The sequence below is a fragment of the Erinaceus europaeus genome, chromosome 18 (assembly GCF_950295315.1).
Source record: "Erinaceus europaeus chromosome 18, mEriEur2.1, whole genome shotgun sequence".
Taxonomy (NCBI): domain Eukaryota; kingdom Metazoa; phylum Chordata; class Mammalia; order Eulipotyphla; family Erinaceidae; genus Erinaceus; species Erinaceus europaeus.
Genome location: NC_080179.1, coordinates 50,580,601 through 50,602,294, shown reverse-complemented (window position 1 = coordinate 50,602,294; position 21,694 = coordinate 50,580,601). Strand labels below are relative to the sequence as shown.

Sequence of the window (21,694 nt, the reverse complement as noted above, 5' to 3'; positions counted from 1 at the left end):
TATTTAACCTCCCAGAGTTTGAGATAATTTCTCTATAAGGCAAGGATAAGGATTCCTACCTGGAATGGGGCAGGAGCTGGAGTGTAGAAAACATATCAGAGGTTCTGTATCCATCGTCTCACATCAGTGGACCAAATACTTGCCCCAGGATTGTAGCAAATTTCACAGAGCAGAGAGGAACATCTAACATTCTGCTTTTAAGTATTCCTGCTTGCAGAGACATCTCTAAAGGTTAGTTCATTGTAACTTATTAAGGAGGATGATTAAATCACCTGGCAATTTGAATAGTAAAAAGAGATGGATTTTAACAGCATCTGCCCCCACGATTGACATTTTCTTTTATAAATCAAGGTAAGGCTGTGGAGATGCTGCTGTTATTCTTCACAGGAGTCTGGGCTGCTGGGATGCAGCTCAAGTGGCTTGTGCTTGTTTACGCCCAGCCATTAGCCTTGTTCCTGTCACCATCAATTACTGAAGAATCCATCATGCCTTACTCATGAGGGGGCTTCATTTCCGTTTCCTGAGGAAGAGTGGCAGGGGGCAGATAACTTCAGGAGGTGAGCAAATTGGATTGATTACTATCTGCATGCAGGGTGAGAGCTTCAGTCCTAATTGTGTTGGCGGGACTGCCAGGCTGTCTGATCCACTCAGTGAAAGTCCCAAAAGCACATTCAGGGTTAGATTCCATATGTTCACCTGGAAAGTTAGGAGTGACTCAAGAGTGAGCATTTCTTTTCTTTTTTAATGTTTATTTATGAAAAGGAAATATTGACAAAAACCATAAGATAAGAGGGGTACAACTCCACACAGTTCCCACCACCAGAACTCTGTATCCCATACCCTCCCCTGATAGGTTTCCTATTCTTTATACCTCTGGGAGTATGGACCCAGGGCCATTATGGGGTACAGAAGGTGGAAGGTCTGGCTTCTGTAATTTCTTCCCCGCTGAACATGGGTGTTGGCAGGTTAATCCACATTCCCAGCCTGTCTCTCTCTTTCCCTAGTGGGATAGGGCTCTGGGGAAGCAGGACTCTAGGACACATTGGTGGGGTCGTCTGCCCAGGGAAGTCCAGTTGGTATCATGTTAGCATCTGAAACCTGGTGGTTGAAAAAAGAGTTAACATACAAAGCCTAACAAATGTGAGCATTTCTTTGGCAGTGTGGAGAGAATCCTTACTAACAGTAAGCTCCAAAATATCTAACCAGAGCTCTAGGATTATGCACATTTTATTCTACTGAGAGACAGATACAGAGAGAAAGATAGACCAGAGCATGGCTCAGCATTGGCTTCTGGTGGTGTAGGGGGATTCAACCTGGGACCTCAGAGCCTCAGGGATGAAAGTCTTTTGCAGAACCATTATGCTGTCTCCCCTGCCTGTACTTTTTTTTAATAATTAAAAAAATATTTATTTTCCCTTTTGTTGCCCTTGTTTTTTTTTATTGTTGTAGTTATTGTTGTGTTATTGATGTCATTGTTGTTGGAGAGAGGAGGGGAAGAGAGAGGGGGAGAGAAAGATAGACACCTGCAGACCTGCTTCACTGCCTGTGAAGCTACTCCCCTGCAGGTGGGGAGCCGGGGTCTGAAACAGGGATCCTTATGCAGGTCCTTGTGCTTTGCACCACGTGTGCTTAACCCACTGCACTACCACCTGACTCCACTGTAGTTTTTTTTATTGAGATTATAGAAGTCCTTTTTCATATACTTACACGCACGTGTCTGGCTTTCTGAAACCAACTGAGATATTACTTGGTACCTACCTTCCTTTTTGTACTGTTGCTGTTTGTCTTACTGGTAACTGGTATAGTACTTCATTGATTCTGGACAGGTGAGTCGTGGAGTTGACGGTAGAAGTAGTCCATTTGCCCTATATATATTTTTAAAATGTTTCCTTGTTCAGGAGAACCTGTAGTCTTTTTGTTTGTCATTTTTTTCTCTTCTCTTCTCTTCTCATCTCTTCTCATCTCTTCTTTTCTTTTCTTTGAAGGAAACCATAATACTGAAACTTCCTTCAATATGATGAGGGCTGAGGATTGAACCTCCATTGTTCTCATGGCTAAGCAGTGCACCATCCAAGTGAGTTATTCTGTTGAGCCCATTCACTGTTGTAAAAAATATTATTTTAAAGTACTATTTATTTTAAAAAGATATATTTCATTACTTCATAAGAGAGAAACCAGAGTACTTTTCTGGCTTATACAGTGCCAGGAGTTTAACCCTTAACCTTGTTTTTTAAATTAAATTTTATTCCTTATTTATTGGATAGAGACAGAGAGAAATCAAGAGGGAAGGGAACGGGAGAGAGATAGAGAGACACCTGCAGCACTGCTTTACCACTTGACAAGCTTTCCCTCTGCAGGTGGGGACCAGCTGCTTGAACTGCAGTCCTTGTACGTTGTAACACATGTGCTCAGTCAGCTGTGCCACTACCCTGCCCCCACTGTGAACCTTGTATATACAAAGTATGTACTCTGCTTGTGAGTCACATCCTCTGCTTCCCTAGAGGGTTTCTTTATATGGCAGAAGGAACACATTTTGGAGGTAAGGCAGAGAACCTTAGCGACAAAAAGAGTTCACTAATTGTCCATATCCCCTGCTCTTCCCCAGGTAGGGAGAGAAGTCTCTTAGAAACTCTGAAGTGACTTTTTTGCTGGGCTCTTGTGGGGGGGCCTCTCTCAGGTACAGGCCTTCTGACGTGCCCACTCTGTCATGCACCAGAAACTGGTGTCAAGAAGGATATACCTTGAGGCAGCAGTGTCGAGTACTACGGGACTCTGTCAGTGTCCATGGCTAGTGACGCCACAAGTGATGACCTGGGGACTGTGTTGGCGAACAGTCCGTTTATTGAACAGCAAAGCAGGGATTTTAAGGGATCGCAGGGGGAGGTAAATTGTCTATAACATATATGGTCAGAGAGACAAGGGGTCGGGGGAGGGTCAGAATCAGTTAAAGGAACGAGGAAGCAGGGTTATCAGTAACCAGCAGCCAGAGGGCGGTCCTGAGGGCAGAGAAAAGATGGATCAGGTATTCTTTCCTATTCTTTAACCCTGTGAGATTAAATGACCCAAGGTCATTGTGGGATGCAGAAGGTGGAAGGTCTGGCTTTTATAATTGCTTCCCTGCTGAACATTGAAGCTACTTTTATACCGATTATAATTTATCCAGTATCTATCTATTTATTCCTGGATTTTTATGTTGGCAAAATAGGATTTTACTTTAGTGGAGGAAATAAATAGCAAGTCTATAGCAATACTTCCTATGGACTCCAACATTTCATTTTTATTATACTTTTATTGAATATGCAGTAAAAGAATATGACACTCTTTCAAATAGTGTTCTTGCAACGTACTACTATGAAGACAGAGAGCAGATCTGTACTATAGGCTCAAGTGGCATTAAACTAATTCTTGGGCTTCTATTTTTTTTTCTTGTATTGAGCACATGTAAAATGTGCATCATTAAAATCCTTGGCTCCTAATAGCTCAGTAATTTCACTTGCCTATGACATTGCATTTAGGAGTTGGGCATTTTTGTTTTATAAGATTTATTGACTCAAATTGTTGCTCTTGTTGGTTAGTAATAATATTACCTCCAATAAAAGTTTATAGAGTCCTGCTCATTGCTATACATTGTACTGGGCATCAGAAGTGAATTAAACAGTATCTTCATTGTCAGTGATTTTGCAGTTAATCAGGTAAAATATACTCTACTGATTACTCTAAAAATTCTTTATCATCTCTTTGCTGCTGTGAGGAAAGGTCTAGGATTAAGGGGGAAGGGGTGGCTGGCTTCCTAATGAAAAGCATTATGAGCTATTAAGGGAAGGTGAAAAGCGAAAGTGTTAATATGCCCAAAGATTGGTTCATAGCAGCTGGACATGGCTGTTTAACTTCATAGCAGAGTCAAATTTCAGAACACAAGCTGGCAACTGTTTGGCTGAGTAATCTGTACAGTAGACAACCCTATCCTGGTATTTGCCTCACCTGAGTTTATTATTGAAGTCATGTTCCTTTGACACAAAAGGAGTAAGAGTACTTTGAAAAAAGAAAAATGTGTATGCAGAAATGTAACTTTTTACATTTTTGAATAATGATTTTTCATCTGTCTTTAAAATTCAGTACTTGCTCCAAAGAACAGTGTCTCCATATGAGTCATGTTTTCAGAGTGTGCGTTCACCTCTCTTTGCCCTTTTTGTTTTTGCTGTATTAGATATTGGAGCTGGAAGTTACGGTGGCCCCCTTACCTCTGGTCCCCAAACCTGACGTGCATCTTTGGTTTCATGAGACACTTCCTTGGACTGTCCATAATTATCAATGGAGTCTTTAAATGTAACAAAGGTGGCAAGTGGGACAAATATGTTTACTGAGTTTGGCAGGTAGGAAGCCATTGGTGACAATGGCCTAATCAGTTCCAGAGAAGCCAGTTTGGACTTAGGAATGAATGAGAGTAAAAATGGAAGATCATTGGTGGGGTGGTCCCTTCTCAGTAAGAACTTTACCTTTTATAGGGGAATGGCAAGAGAGTGCAGGCAAGGTCAAACGGAAGTATAGGGTAAATATATGTTTTTCAGGGCTATTATTGTACCTTTTCATGCTTTTCAATCTGAAAGTCTCTCAAGTAAATACTGATACATTTTAGTTAACCTCCAGGTACCCACTGTTTCCCAAGTAAAGTAGACTTTAACCATAGTCGTCTTATCATTGACATCCAGAAAGAAAATGCATTTTATTTTTTTCCTCTAAACCATTAAGAGTTACACTTAGGGAAAATTCATGTTATTGTCAGCTTGTTGAAACAAAGTGTCATTCTGCAAATGGGCACCATGTGATTACATGCATTTGTTCTGTCTGCTCACACACAGAGACTATTTGATACCCTTTTCCACATACTTTTGCCTGCCAGCTCTTATGGGAACTTCACACCTCAGTGACACTGGTTATTTTATGCCACAGTCCATCAGCTGGCTTAGCTCCAGAAGAATATGAAATTACCTAACAAACTTGCAAATGTGAGTAGCTGCACATTGGTCTAATCACGTTTGTTGTCCTGTCTCATTCGTTTCAATGCACCACACTCAAATGCCAGACTGACAGTTTCTAGAGCCCTGCCTTAACAATCCCAGTTCTGAGGGATTTTTAGTCCCCATTCTGTATTTCTAGGGCTGAGTTCCATTCAGGGAGTATATGTATTCCATTGTACCCTTCTTACCACTCTGTAATCTTTACATTATCTCATTCTAAATTTGATCTGGGCTACCTGGCAACTTGGCAGGCTTTTTTAAGCACAAGCTTTTAGCTGTGCTTGGAGTGACAGTATATTGTAAGCTTTGGAACATCATTGGAATGAAGACACACATTCCTAGAAAGCAAATGTTGCCATTTTGGAGAATATACCACACCCTTGATGCTTATACTCTTTTTGGTATCAATTTATTTATAAAATAAAAAATATTGGCAAGACCACAGGAACATAAAGGCAAGACTATAGCAGATGAGTTTTGGGATCTCCATTTTGGAAAAAGGTAGTAGGTCTATTTTAGGTATAGTCTGAGGGGCCATGACTTTACTAATTTTTGCCTGAGCCTGATAGCTAACATGCTTATACTCTTTTGAAGAATTCTCACACTAGCGTCTTTTGTAATCTACTAGGTATTGGGGGAGGATCAGCAATCAGCAAGGCAGATGAATCATCCACTATGAAGGGCTGGAGAACTGGAGACTCAGTGCCATGAATGACATCAAATGTGACTACTCTTAATTTTACTTATTTATTTTTTTAAAGAAGGAGATAACCCTGCCTAGGATAAGATAATTCTGTAATTCCGAGGTGCTGGGGGGAACTATTTCTTCATGGACAACGTATTAACTATAGTTCTTGCTGTCTGTATTATGGATACTTTGGCACCTATGATATCTGCCTTGGGGAGCAACTGCTACTCAGAGGGGTTAGTTTCAAATTTTAACTTTTCAATCATTTTATTGGGATTTCATTATTTATAGTACAGTTGTTGACACAAGGGCACAGTGTCTCATCTCCCCGAGAGAGGTCTGTTAAGTATATTCTCACTTCAAACTTTGTTCCTTTTCCACCATCATTGAGCAGGGCGCCAAGCCCCCTCCACTCTTCCCTTCCTCTTCTTCCCCATAGTTCTTTGCTCTGGTGTAATACACCACATCCCATCCAACTTTCAGATGCCTAAGGACAGATGAGCAACAGAGTGTTGTGGTGTATATACACAATGGAATACTGCTTCTCAGATGTTAAATATAGTAAAAAGATAGATTATTCTTAGTGATAATGAAAGGTTCTCTTTAGGAACAAGCATTTCATAGATAGAGTAACCCTTCCAAAGCAGTATTCCAAACCACCTTCTCTATCTGACTCTTATAGCCCAGGAGGCCACATTCCTTTGTCTGAATAAGATAGGATCAGGAATCAGACAAGGAGAGATGACATTGATAGCCTAGAATGTTAGTGAATTCCTTTCCATTTCTGAACTGTTTTTCTGCATAACACATTATAAGGACTCTGGGCCATACTTTCCCCTGACCCTTCAGGTTCCTGACCAAACCTGATACTTCCCTTGCGACCTTTGTGACCATGCAGGCTATAATTTGAATGTCTTGTGGGAAATGTAAGTAATATAATGAAATTTCTACAATTCACATTTTTTTCCTCAAAATATTTTTGTTCTGTTTTAATACTTGTTTACAGGAAGACTTTAGGAGTATGTTTTCATAATGATATGTACTGCACCTACCACCAAACTTCCTGTACTGTCACATCAGATAGAGCTGTCTTCATCCATTTGCCCATCCCACCCCTCCCCTTGTAATCATGAGAGTTTTCATAAAGTACAAGAGTTGGTTATTATTTCTGCATATTTGTTTTTATCTGTTAGCCACATATGAGTGAAACAGACTTGGAGTTGTCTTTCACTTCTTATTTCTCTTAGCATCATCACATCCAGTTCTGGCCATTTTGTCCTAAATGACACCATGACATCTTTTAAATGGCCAGTTAATACTCTACTGAGTATGTATCTCAAAATTTCTCTATCATATGTTGATGGGCATTTAGGCTGATTGTATATTTTGCCTACTGTAGATAGCACAGCTATGAGCATGGGATTTATATTTTCTTTTGATTTTTTTGTTTTAATCTTCTTCCTTGCTTTTTTGTTGTTAATTTATTTATAAAATAAAAAATATTGATAAGACCATAGGATAAGAGGGGTACATTTCCACAGTTTCCACCACCAGAGTTTTGTATCTCATCTCCCTCCCTTGAAAGCTTTCCCATTCTTTATCTCTTTGGGAGTATGAACCCAGGGTCAGTATGGAGTGTAGAAGGTGGGAGGTCTGGCTTCTGTAATTGCTTCCCTGCTGGACATGGGCATTGGGAGGTTGATACACCCCCCCCCCCCAGCTTGTCTCTCTCTTTCTCTAGTGTGGCGGGGTTCTGGGGAATTGGGGCTCCAGGACACTTTGGTGGGGTCATCTGTCCAGGGAAGTCTAGTTGGCATCTTGTTAGCATCTGAAACCTGGTGGCTGAAAAAAGAGTTAACATATAGAGCCAGAAAAATCAGATCTAATTGATGGGTTTACAGTCAATATTTACTCACCTTTCCCATATTTGGGAGCTACTTTCTTCCCTGATCCAGCTTTCTGGTCCTTTTTCCACCATCTCCCTAGTCAATAACTTAGATCCACCTGCATATCAGATGTCAGGGTCAGGAAAAAAACAAACTAGTATAGTCATGGGCTCTTTGGAATATAACTAAAACATGCCTAATAGCTATCCTCAAAATGGTGATTCCCCAGCTCTTCATATGAACTTTTCCAGTCTTCAGGCACATTATCAGTCAACAATTTTTTGGCTCTATTAATTCTTTTTTCAACTACTGTATTTTACTGTCAATTGTAAATCATTAATATCCTCAATAAATAATAAAAAACAATTAACTTTATTTAGCATGTCGATCTGATGCAGGGCCTATATATAGTCATGTTATTTAGCATAGGAGCCGGTGTAACCTCAGGGTCCTTGTCAGTCTGAGCTTGCAGTCCATGGTCACAGGTGGGAACTTTCTGGGCTGCACTCATTTCAGGACCAGTTTTCCTGGAGTGGCAGAGTAAGATGACCCAGCCTCCTTTTGTCGAGTAGGGCGGTCCCTACTGTTATTGCTAGTCCATGGTGAGGGTAAGGTCCTGAAGAAGCCCACAAAAGGGCTTATAATGATGTTCCTGATGGAAGTGACCAGTGATGGTGGAGAGAGGAAACCATCCCTTTTCTGTCTTGTTTTCCAGAGCACTGGAACTCAGCTCTGGCTTATGGTGGTGCAGGGGATTGAAACCCTAGAACCCCAGGCATGAAAGTCTGTTTGCATAACCATTATGTTACCTCCCACACTCACCATCCCTTTTCTTATTGAGGCAAAATTCACTCTAATTCTGCATCATGGAAGGAGGACTTGGCCAGACTTAACTCATTTGGTCTCAGTTATCAGTTTTTGATAACTTCTCTTTCTACTCTAGATGTGAATCTTTTTAGACAGTTCAGCACGTTGGCTCCTTAGAAAGTTCCCTGAAGCCTGGACTTAAGAGTCCACAGTCTTTTCTGTGTTCCTAAGCTGTGCTGTTGTACATCAGTAACATTTGCACCTGACAACTGCTAATGAGACATGTCTGATATGTTGGTCATTCTTTTTTCAGTTGACCACGGCCCATATTTCATCTCCCACCAGAGAATGGCATGTCTTCCAGGTGGACCCTGATGTGTGCTGTGCAACTTTTCTGTGATTTATTGTTCTTGGTATAGAACAGTAATTTAGGTGATTAGTTGGCTAGTGACTACCCTGCCATGGTTGTACCTCAGTAAGTTCTACAGTGAACTTCTTTTGATAGATATAGCCTCTCTGTGTCACCCCTATAAATGGAAATCCTGTGGGTACATGGAGACAAAATTGGGCTCTGAAAGAGGAGAACAGATCTTTATGATGAGCATTTACTTGGGTTGTCGGGTTTAGCATTAGGAGTTGTCTCCTTTGTCATCAAATTCTTTACAAAAATATGATTTCATAAAATGACATAACATGTACATCCAAGTATTTATTTACTCAACTTAATTTATGTAGTGTTTTCATTTTTCCCTTCACAAATATTTCCATAGTAATCAAACTTTTTAAAAAATGTATGTATTTATTTTTTATGGATAGAGAAAGAAATTGAGAAAGGAGGGGAAGAAAGAGAGGGGAAAAGACAGAGCAGAGACACACCTGCACCCTTGTTTCACCACTCATGAAGCTTTCCCCCTGCAGGTGGGAGCCAGTGGCTTGAACTGGGGTCCTTGCACACAGTAATGTGTGTTTTTAACCAGGTGTACCACCATTTGACCCCTGTAATAATCAAACTTTTAAATGAAGTGTGAGCATTTTTATTTCTTTCAAATATTTTAAAGGCAAAAATAACTAAACCCACAACTTTCTCAGCCACTCATCTGTTGATGGATGCCTAGGTTGTTTCCTAGTTTTGGCTATTATAATCTGTGTTGCTATAAACATAGTTATACACAGATTGTTTTGGAAGATTTGTTTGATTCCTTAAGCTATATCCCCAGGAGGGGAATTGCTGTTACAACTGAGTCCCTAGAAAGAGTCCTTTTGGAACCTCTCAGAGATAAAGCTTTGCTTTATTTGATATAAAGGTAGGATATATCAGAGTCCCTCTACAGATGTAGGTCAGTCCATGGGAGCAACTCCCAAGTAACAGAGCAGTACACCCCAGTCCACAAGTTTCTCTGACAGCAATGTACCAGTTGGGAGGGGTTTGCCACTGAAGCCTGGGTCAGGTTTTAGTTTCTCTGTTTAGGAGCAGTAGTTGTGGTGTTGCATTAATAGTTGAGATTCCACTGTAACTTTTGATCACTTTAGGGTGTAGATACTGGTTGTTGTTGAAATATGTGACAGAAACCCTTGGTAGGCTGGTGGTTGACTGCCTGAAATTCTAAAAGTCAGGAAAGGGGCACTGTGGTTCCCTGTAGGGGCAGCAGCCCTTACAGTCTTACCTTGTTGTACAGGTGTGGTACAAAGTGGCCTCTAGACTGTTAGTTCCAGGACCCCAGAAGTCAGCCATTTTGTGTTGTGTCTCAGGAATGGGTGGAGCTGTTGTTCTAATAGTGAAGCCACTGCCTCACTCTCCTTTGTCCTTCCAGAACCAGCTCTTTTCTGGGCTTTGGGGTACTGGGTAGGGTGGGGAGAAAACTCACCACCCACCTTTGTCTTTTTCAGTACTTTTTGCTGTTCATATACAAGCCACAAATTTCCTTTGTGTCTTCTTTGTATCTTCTCTTCTGCTGTCTCTCTCCTACTGAAATCTTACTAGAAATCTTATTTCTCTTTAGATATACATGAATCTGAAGGGATTTCTTGAGGACAGCCTGAAGTTGTGTTCATGCAGCTGTCTTGGCCACTATATTTCATATTTTTTAAATGATCAAATATTAAGTTTTTTTTGTGGTATAATATGAACATTTTCTATATCATTTCCCATCTTTCCCTTTTTTATATTGGGCTAATTGTCAACATCTAATTTAAAAATTCATGCACTTTTCAATATATAGTTAAATCAATTTATGTAATGCATGTCTACTTCCCATACATTGATGAACACAGATAATAAAATTGTTAGAGATCTTATCATTGTTCCCACAGTTTTAGCATGCTTGCAACCTATCTGCTGTAATTGAATAAGACACCATTGCAGACCTCATAGACTATGCTATTTGGTGCCGACACTACTGAGTGAGCACAGAAAAAAAAAAAATGAACGTGGTCAGAATCCTAGCAATATGTACAAATAACATGAGTTCTAGGCAGTGGCTATAAAATGATAGACAACATTGAAAAAAATAAAGACGGTAGAAGCTCTACACTCATGTGAATATAGTCTCATTAATAAAGTCCATATAACCATCGGAGTGATACTTTTCTTATATTTTGGGAGTATTCTTGTGGCCAACAATGCTTCTGGCTACAGTTTCTTGGTACACCTTAGTAGCAGTGGAGCTTTAGTCTTTGAAGATAGATTTGCTTATAGACAAATGTCATATGTCTTTCAGACCTCAGTCTAAAGTTGTTCTTGGCCAAAAGCAACCATGACTTGTGGTAGCAAGTCATGCTACCACATTTTCTGTAGATTATAAACTGACTCTAGAGATTTCCCAAATATATATATATATATATAACTCATATGACAATAGTAGGAAACAGCCTGATCAATCACTGTGATTCTATGAAAATAGGTGTGCCTTTTAGGATAGTTGATTTTGTTTTCTTTGGACAGATCCCATTTATAGAGTTTTCATGTATCTCTAGACTGTTTTCCAAAGGGGTTGGACCAACTTACATTTCCATCAGTAATGTAGGAGAGCCCGTTTCTCCAGACAGTCTCTCCAGCAGTTGGTGTTTGCTTTTTCTAATGTGTGACATTAGACCCGGTGTAAAGTGGTATCTTACTGTTGTTTTTATTTGCTTTTCCATGATTAGGGAAATATCTGAGCATTTTTGATATATCTTTTGGCCCTTTGGATCTTTTTTAGGAGAAAATTCTGTCCATCTCTTCTCCATTTTAGTGATGCCTGTCTTATTACTATTTACTTTGTTGAGTTTATTGTTTATTTTGGTTATCAGTTTTTGTCTGCTATATAATATGTAAAGATTGTCTCCCACTCAGTGTTAGGGGTTCTCTTTGTTATGTTAGTTATTCCTTTTGCCATGCAAAAGTGTTCAGTCTGACATAATCACATTGGTCTGTCTTTGCTTTTGTTTTCCTTACAATTGGATTTGAATCAGTGAAGTTGTTGCAGAAACTTACATGTTTTCTTCTAAGTATTTGATAATTTGTTTTTCTTTTTTTTAGGAACTTTTATTTATTTTCCCTTTTGTTGCCCTTGTTGTTTTTCATTATTGTTGTAGTTATTGTTGTTGTTATGATGTTGTTGTTGTTGTTAGATAGGACAGAGAGAAAAAGAGAGAGGAGGGGAAGACAGAGAGGGGGAGAGAAAGACAGACACCTGCAGACCTGCTTCACCGCCTGTGAAGTGACTTCCCTGCAGGTGGGGAGCCAGGGGCTCGAACTGGGATCCTTAAACCGGCCCTTGCAACTTTGCGCCACGTGCACTTAACCCACTGTGCTACCGCCCGGCTCCCAGATAATTTCTCATTTAACTTATAAATCTTTGATCCATTTGTAGTTAACTTTTTAAAAATATTTCTTAAAAATATTTATTTATTTATTCCCTTTTGTTGCCCTTGTTGTTATATTATTGTAGTTATTATTGTTGTTATTGATGTTGTTGTTAGATAGGACAGAGAGAAATGGAGAGAGGAGGGAAAGACAGAGAGAGGGAGAGAAAGACACCTGCAGACCTGTTTCACTGCTTGTGAATCGACTACCCTGCAGGTGGGGGCTCGAACTGGGATCCTTCCATAAGTCAGTGCTTGTGCTTTGCGCCACCTGCGCTTAACTCGCTGCTCTACCACCTGACTCCCTGCAGTTAACTTTTGTATATGATGAAATTCAGTGGTCATTTCCTTCTTCTGCATATTTCGACCCAATTTTCCCAGTAACATTTGTTGAATTGGCTCTTCTTTTTTCGTTTAATGTTTTGGGCACCCTTGTTAAAAATTAATTGTAGATATGAGGGCTGATTTCAAGTTTATTACACTGGTCTTTGTATTTATTTTGATTTGAGTACCAGGTTGTTTTGATTATAGTGGCTGTATAGTATATTTTGAGGTCAGAAAGCATAATGTTTCCATGTTTGCTCTTTTCCGTCAGGATTGCTTTGACTTTCCTGGATATTTTCTGTCTCCAGATAAACTTTTGTACTTTTTGCCTGATTTCTTGAGGAAAATTGGTGGGGCCTTCATAGGGATTGCATTAAATCTGTATATGGCTCTGTGTAGATTAGTCATTTTGATGATACTAATTCTTTCAATCTATGAGTATGAGATGTGATTACAATATTTTCATAAGAAGATATAAAGGTAGCTAATAGGTATATGGAAACATGATTGCAGTTACTTTTTCCTAGGAATCTATTCAGCAGATTAAAATCATAATGAGACATTGTTTCAAGTCTTGGAAATGTTTATTATTCTTGACTTAAAAGATAAGAGATAACAAGTATTTGGTATAATGTACAGTAAAAGGAACACTACACTTTTGTTGGGAATATAAACTGGTACAACCACTTTGGAAAACAGTATCAAAGTTATTAAAAATTGAAATCATATTTACCTTGTAATACAGATAATCCTACTTTTATGAATATTTCTTTTTTAACCTTCATTTTATTTTTTAATTATATTTTTTATTTCTTTATTATTGGATAGAAACTGAGAAAAATTGACAGGAAAGGAGGAAGTAGAAAGAGAGAGACAGAAAGACACCTGCAGCCCTGCTTCACCACTTGTGCAGCCTTCCTCCCACAGGTGGGGACTAGCTGCTGCCTTGAGCTACAACTATAGTGTGTGTGCTCAACCTGGTGCCCCACTGCCTGGTCCCATAGTATGAATATTTCTGAAGACTATGAAAACACAACTTAAAAGCAGTACGCATACACTTGGGTTCATTATGGCACTATTGACACTAGCCAAAATATGAAAGCATCTTAAGGGTCAATCATTAGGTGGTTGGATAAAGAGTAGACACACACATACACACACACACACACACACACACACACACACACACACACACACACACACACACACACACACACACCCCCCAGAGGTTAGGGAACTGGGCTGATGTCTGCTAAGGAGTTTTTAAAAAGTGAAGGTTTCTTGCTTCTCTTATCAAATTGATTAGTTAGAGAAATTGTAGGAAGTGTCAAATACAGCTTTGTAACTTCTGCCATCATGTTTACCTCTGTAATTATTGTCAGGAAGCATTTTCCTCATTAAACAGCACAAATAGAGACATCTAAGCTGATCATTTTTGGATATTAGCAGGAACTGGGGGTACTTAAGAAAAGCTGTGAATGCTGTTTACAGTTAGAGATAATTATCTACTTGAAATAGCTAAAACAAAACTGAGTAACACAGAAGCCAAGAGCTTTTAGAGCAGATATGGCAAAACTATTTTTTTCCTGCCATAGACTACCTAGATATTTATTATTTATTTATTATTTTTAACTTTCATTTGATAGGGTAGAGAGAATTTGAGAGGGAAGGTAGAGAGGTGGTGCAGTGGTTAAAGCACTGAACGCTCTCAGACATGAGGCTGGGATTTCTGTCCCTACAGCACATGTGTTGTTTTATCCGGGCTGGCTTCACGGGCGGGTAACAGAGACGACCAGAGACACACGGCTGGGCTGAGAACGCAGTTTAATCTTTATTCACGAACGGGCAAATCACCACACCATGTGTTTTTCTCCATCATCCTCTCTCCGCTGCCGCTGCTGGTACTCTGCCCATCCTTAGTATAGGGGGTGGGGAGAAAGCGGGGCGCGAAACTAGCAAGGGGCAAACCAATTCTTCAGTGGTCGGGGGGAAGGGGACATACCAACACACATGTACCAGAGTGATGTCTGGCTCTTTTTCTCTCCTTCTATCTTTCTCATAAATAAGTAAATGAATAAATAAATAAGTAAATAAATAAAATCACATAAGTATCAGTTGAAGCAATGCACAGAAAAGACCATTTGAAATGCCATATACTTATAATACCAATATTAGACTACAGGTTACAGATACTGGGATGTTAAAGGTCCATTTTAGAATGTAGAATAGGAATAGAAATATAGAGTAAGTGCTTCCATCTGATATCACAGACAATCAAGGCACAGGTGTTTTATGAGATAAACAGATGTTAGTGGCACAGCAGCCAGTGTTATGGAGAAAACTTCAGAAACTTGGAAGTCCTTCTACAAGCCTTCACCTTGTCCTCAACGCATTCCCATTCTGGCTCTGCATGTAAGGTTGAGGCTTGGAATGTGGCTGGGGTCCACATAGGGGTGATAGAAGAAGTCTTCAGTTGTACTTTGGGGGCATTCATTGGAGCTGTTTTGTGATCTTTGTATGTGGAGGCCCACATGGTCTATTCTAGGATAGATTGAATTTGAAAAAAATTATGGTTCAGGGAAAAGCGTAATGAAAGTGGGAACTACTCGTTCATAGGAAAATATGGATTGAGTTTTTATTAGAAAGCATCGCACTAAAAGCTAGTACTAAAGACACAAGCACTAAGCAAGCAGGAAAATCAATGTAAAGAGAACTGAAGCTATTTAGAGTACAGAGATGAAGGACACAGGTTGGGCACTGAAGTAGAGCTGAGTGGTTTTTCCAAGTTTGTACTATTTCCCTCTTCTTTACTCTCTAGTTTAAGTATCATTATTGTCTGCCCAAGATGTGAGCATATTAGTTTGTGTACTAACACACATGCTTACCCACTGCTGATCTGTTTTCCTTCCTGCATCTGTTTCCAAAAATTCAAGACTTGGGAGTGGGGCGGTAGTGCAGCGGGTTAAGCTTGCGTGGCGTGAAGCACAAGGACTGGCGAAAGGATCTTGGTTTGAGCTCCTGGCTCCTCACCTGCAGGGGAGTCACTTGACAAGCAGTGAAGCAGGTCTTCAGGTGTCTGTCTTTTTCTCCCCCTTCTGTTTTCCCCTCCTCTCTCCATTTCTCTCTGTCCTATCTAACAACGACAACAACAATAATAGCTACAACAATGAAAAACAATAAGGGCAACAAAAATTCAAGACTCAGCACACATTTATTTATTTATTTATTTATTTATTTATTTATTTGCTGCCCTCAAGGTTATCGCTGAGACTAGGTGCCAGCACTAAGAATTCACTGCTCCCAGTGGCTGTTTCTCCCTTTTAAAAATTTTATTTGATAGGGCAGAGAGAAATTGAGAGGGGAGGGGAAGGAAGAGAAGGAGAAAGAAATAGACACCTGAGCACCAGGACCAGCTTCACAACTGTAAAGCTTCCCCCACTGCTGGTGGGGACCAGGGGCTCAAACCCTTGCACATGTTAATGTATGAGTGCCCCACCCCACCCTTTTATGACATCTCCTAGAGGACTCTCTCTATGTTTAATTCCACATCCAGAGTTACTGATCACTGCCCCTCTGTGGGGGGGTCCTTCTTTGACCTCTTTGTCTAGTCATAGTGTCAACTCTTGGGCCTTTCCTGACACCTTTGTGTTGCTTATGACTCTCTCCTCTGCTGATATGCTAGTTTCCCAGTGAGAGGGAGTTCATCTAGTTCGAGTCATTTTGATGGTCTTAGCAGCTGGTTCTCCTAAGCGCTTAAAATATATATGTTAAACAAATAAATTAGAATAACGAAATTCCACTGTAAGGTTGGATCAGAAAATAAAAGTGTTCCAACACTGGGTGAGCCGGCGAGCTCCAGGTGAGCAGAGATTCTAGTTCCTAACTTTGAATCCACCCCTTCATCGGAATCATTGCTAACATGGTGCTTCTGATTCTCTTTAAACAACTTGAAATTCTGAGTGGAAAGGGATGGTTTTTTAATAGATATTTTAAATAATCATTTTTTATTTCTAAGTAATTAGATATTGCTTAATTTTACCTACAAAACAAGGAAATGCACACAATAAATTTGATCTACTCATATGGACTAATGAGTTTTTGTGTTTTTTTTTGCTATATAGACATGACCTTGAAAACTAATGTGAAAAGACAATGAAATTCATTTACTGCAAGAAGGTTTAGATGTTTTCTTATTATTATGTTCATTGAGAGTGTGTTTTCAACAAAACACAAAAACTCATTCTCTAAGTAAGGCTGAAATCAATCTAGTACTGCATTTCTGTTAACAAGAATAAGTCACAATCTGATGAATCCTAGTAAATATATTTTGACTTCTTTTGTAATTTTTGAGTGACATTCATAAGTTATTACTTATTTGTGATTTATTTGACAGGGTTACTACCAATATATTAAAAACTCTGAGTTTGAGAATCTTTAATCATCTCCCATATCATCAATCACCATGACAGAATCTTGAGGAAGAGCACACACTGCCTTCCAATAAACCACTGAAGGCCTGGAGAAGCTGGAGAGGCAGTGGATTTCAGATTTTATTTCAGGTTGTTCTCAGCTTCTTAGGAACTTGCTGGGGGCTGGGGAGATGAGACAGCATACTGGTTATACAAATGACTTTCATGCCTGAGGCTCCAAGGTCTCAGGTTCAATCCCCAACACCACCATAAACCAGAGCTGAGCAGTGCTCTGGTAATTCTCTCTGTTTCTCTGTATCTCAATCTAATTAAAACAAAATATTAAAAAAAAGAATTTACTGAACATCATTAAGTGGCAAGCATTAGTCATAGAGAGGGCATAAACAAAAGCTGCAGTCAAAGAGGGCTTTGAAGTAACTTCTTCATGCTTATTCCACCAACCTGGGGCTCCTGGTAGCCACGTGCTTTAGTTTAGTGCTATAGAAGGTTAGAGAGTCAAAAAAAAAAAAAGAAGAAGAAGAAGAAGGTTAGGGAGTCAGGCGTAGTGCAGTGGGTTAAGTGCACGTGGCTCGAGCCCCTGGCTCCCTACCTGCAGGGTAAGTCGCTTCACATGCGGTGAAGCATGTCTGCAGGTGTCTGTCTTTCTTTCTTTCCCCCTCTCTGTCTTCCCCTCCCCTCTCCATTTCTCTCCCTCATATCTAACAACGATGACATCAATAACAACAACAATAAAAAAAGGTTAAACTATACAATGTTAGCTCCCTAGGACTGATAGTGGAGGCATCCTGCACAGCCCCTAGCACCTGGTAATAGAAATCAGTTTATTCTAAGTGCTGAGAAGTGGGAATGAATAGTAGCTATCTGTGCCAGTTTCTCTCTGGTTTCTTTTAGCAAGTGTTTTACCCAGGAAGTCAAATTACAGGCCTTTTCATTTCTTAATAATTTTTTGTAAAGTTATGTGTTTGCAGATTTGTGTTATTTTTCCAAAGCTTAACTTAGCTTCCAAAGAATTATGATTTCCTTCATTGAAAGAAATCTTAAACATGCAAATCTAATTGTAGACCAGATTGTGCAATATTCACTAAAATCCAAAATTTTAAATAATTTTCATAAATTATTGTAGAATGAAGGGAAGGAAGTGGCATGAGGACAGAGATAGTTATTTTTGCAACTTTTCTTAGGAAAAGCTTGGCTGGTGCTGTGGTTCTAGGAATGCATTCATCAAGTCTGCAGTTGTAATTTCATCTTTCTCATTCTTGATTGTTTTTTGTCATAGCTTTTTCTCTTACCCTGTTTGTGAAACTAGCCATTGATTTACCTATTTTATTTATCCTTTTGAGGAACCACCTCTTGCCTCCATTAATGTTTGAGTAATCTTTCTGATTTTTTTCTGTGCTATATTTTGTTTTGTGGTTACCATGGGTATTGTGTCTAATATATAATATTCACAACAATTTTTTTCTATGTAAAATACATTTATTTAGATTTTTGTTTTAGAAGTATCCATGCCTAAATTTTCCTAAGGAAACTGAATTTCTTTTGTTTTCTCTTTTATTATTAGTGATTTAATAATGATCAACAAGATTGTGGGATAAGAGGGGTAGGATTCCACACACTTTCAACTACCAGAATTCTGCATCCCCTCCCTCCATTGGAGGTTTTCCTATTCTTTATCCCTCTGGGAGTGTGGACCAATGATCTTTATGGGGTTCAGAAAGTGGGAGATCTGGCTTCTGTAGTTGCTTCTCTGGTGGACATGGGCATTAACAGGATGATCCATAACCCCAGCCTGTTTCTGTCTTTCCCTAGTAGGGTAGGGTTCTGGGGAGGTGAGATTCCAGAACACATTGGTGAGATTGTCGGCCCAGGGAAGCCAGGTAGCATCTGCAACTTGGTGGCTGAAAAGCATTAAGTATAAAACAGAAGGGAGTTGGGGGGTAGCGCAGCTGGTTAAGTGCAGGTGGTGCGCGGCACAAGGACCAGCGTGAGGATCCCGGTTCGAGCCCCTGGATCCCCACCTGCAGCGGAGTCGCTTCACAAGCCAGGAAGCAGACCTGCAGGTGTTTGTGTTTCTCTCCCCTTCTCTGTCTTCCCCCCCCCCCTCTTCATTTCCCTCTGTCCTATCCAACAGTGATGATGTCAATAACAACAACAATAAAACAAGGGCAACAAAAGTGAATAAATACATGATTAAAAAAATATACAAAGAAGAACAAATTTCTTAGTAATCAGGAACCTAAAGGCAGATGAGATTTGGGGTCTTTATGTTGGAGGAAAAGTTAGATTTGTTCTTTTTTTGTTGTTGTTCCTACAAATTTCATTTTTTATTATTGATTTATAAAACTACGAGACAACAGGAGTAAAATTCCACACTGTTCCCACCACCAGAGTAGTGTGTCCCCATTCCCTCCATTGGAAACTGCAGTAATTCTTCCAAGGTAACAGATATGGGCCAGATATTATATATTTTCCTCCATGATTCTTTCTTCCTTTCTAAGTCACACCTACACCTATTACTACTTCTGAATGTCTTTCCGTTTTTCCTCTTCTCTCTCTGGGTCCCAATGGAATTGGAGTTCAGAGCCCTCTGGTCATCTTCCCCTATCAATTCTCCCCCTCTGGGAGTATGGACCAAAGATCTTTATGGGATGCAGAAGGTGGAAGGTCTGGCTTCTGTAATTGCTTCTCTGCTGAACATGGGCACTGAATATAACTTTTTTGTCCCATAACCTTTTGTCCAGCCATCTGTCAAAGCTTCACCCCTTTTCTAGTCACTATCCTCGTGCACCTGTACTCACCTGTGGCCAGGTGAGTTTCTGAAAAATCCCCAGTGTGATTTGGTGAGTTTTCAGGTGATTATTGTGTTGCTTTAGTTGCTTCTCTATGGCCAAACTTCTGGAGGTCCACATTTTATGACCTGTGACTGTGTATCCCCTTAGTATGGGAGTCCCTGTCTCCGTCTTGGGAATTCACACCATGTAACCAATTTATAGTCTGCTGGCACACAGTAAACTCTACCAAACCTTTCAATAAACTAGGTTTTTAGAGCTATTTAAGATTTACAATATAACTGAGAGCAAGACCCAAACATTTCGTATATACCCCATGCCCCACCCCCTTGCCACATACATAGCCTTGTGCATTCATAGTTTTACATAATTAAAAAATTTATTTATTAGGGAAATAATGGCTTACAACACAGTTGTAGTCGCATGCATATAATTTCTTATCTTTCTGTGATAGGTGTCTTCACACCACTCCTACCACCAACTTCCTTCTCTTCTGACATTGGGTACCTGGTCCCCAGCACCTTTCCCTAAACCCCTTCCCTTGCCTGTTCCACACTTCCCAGTCCTTGACCTTGCTGCAACAGACAATTACTAGTCCATTTTTTGTGTGTGATTTACATTTATTTCTTAAGAAAGTTTCATCTATAAGTCAGAACACTTGGTATTTTCCCTGATTTTTCTGGCTGACCTCACTTAACATGATTCCTTCATGCTCTATCCAAGAGGAGAGAAAGAAGATAATTTTCATCATCTTTGATAGCTGAGTAGTGTGCCATCATGTAAATATATCACAACTTTCTTAACCACCCATGTAATTATTATTTTTTTCTCCCTCTCTTTTATTTATTTATTTATTTATTTATTTATTTTGCCTCCAGGATTATCTCTGGGACTCAGTGCTGGCACTATGAATCCACTGCTCCTGGAGGCCAATTTTTCCTATTTTATTGGATAGGACAGAGATAAATTGAGAGAGCGGGAGAAGATGGGGGAGAGAAAGATAGATACCTGCATACTTGCTTATAGCTTGTGAAGTGACCCCCCTGCAGGTGGGGAGCCGGGGGCTCAAACTGGGGCCTTGAACTAGGATCTTTGCACAAGGCCTTGTGCTTAACCTGGTGTGCTACCTACCGCTTGGCCCCCTGTAATTATTATTTTCTCATGCCACCAGGGTTCTTACTGGGGCTTGGTCCCTACCTGATACTGTCATTCCCCCTGAAGCCATCTCTTTTTGCAGAGGGAAAGACACAGAAAAGGAGAGACGTATGAAGAACTATTCAAGTAGCTTCTTCCCCTTCTCAGGCAGGATAGTGCAGTTTGAGTTCTGGTCCTCATGCATGGCAACTAACATGTGCGCTCTACCAGGTGACCTGCTCCTCTATGACATTTCACAGTCTGATAACTAATTTAGTATGACTAAAATTTCATTCTATTGTATTGCTGCACATCTTTTTTTACTGAAGTAAAAAATGAAACCAATAGATTCAATTGTTGATTTTTTTTTTTACTTTTTAAATGAACTTACTACTTTTATTCAAACTGGTCTATATGCATATATGAAATCTATTATTTTTTACACTATACTCTCATGCATTAAGTGCATTGAAGAGATTAATGCCACAATATAAGGTATGATTAGAAAAATTTTGGTAGTACTTGTAGATTATTTGTCATGTAATTTAGGATCTTTTGGTATAAACAGTGTTCCCTATTTTTGGGTGGATGAGATCTACAGAAACTTTGTCAAGAATCTACCCTCTAACTGTAGACCCTTCAACTATTTAAAGCATTATTATTATTTTAAATATATTTTTTTATTTTGATGAAAAAGACATACAGAGAGAAAGGCACACACCAACAGAAACCAGGGCACTGCTCAGCTATGGCTTATGGTGGTGCTGGAATTGAA

The 21,694-nt window shown here is 39.7% G+C and overlaps 1 long non-coding RNA gene across 1 annotated transcript in view; it reads left to right on the top strand.

Annotated features, from left to right (window-relative positions):
• Window positions 1-382: 382 nt before the first annotated feature.
• Window positions 383-21,694, top strand: part of LOC132534330 (uncharacterized) — a 325,111-nt gene continuing 303,799 nt past the window's right edge. The window contains exon 1 of the long non-coding RNA XR_009546058.1: window positions 383-557. This is a non-coding gene — a long non-coding RNA (uncharacterized LOC132534330). The remainder of the gene's footprint in view (window positions 558-21,694) is intronic.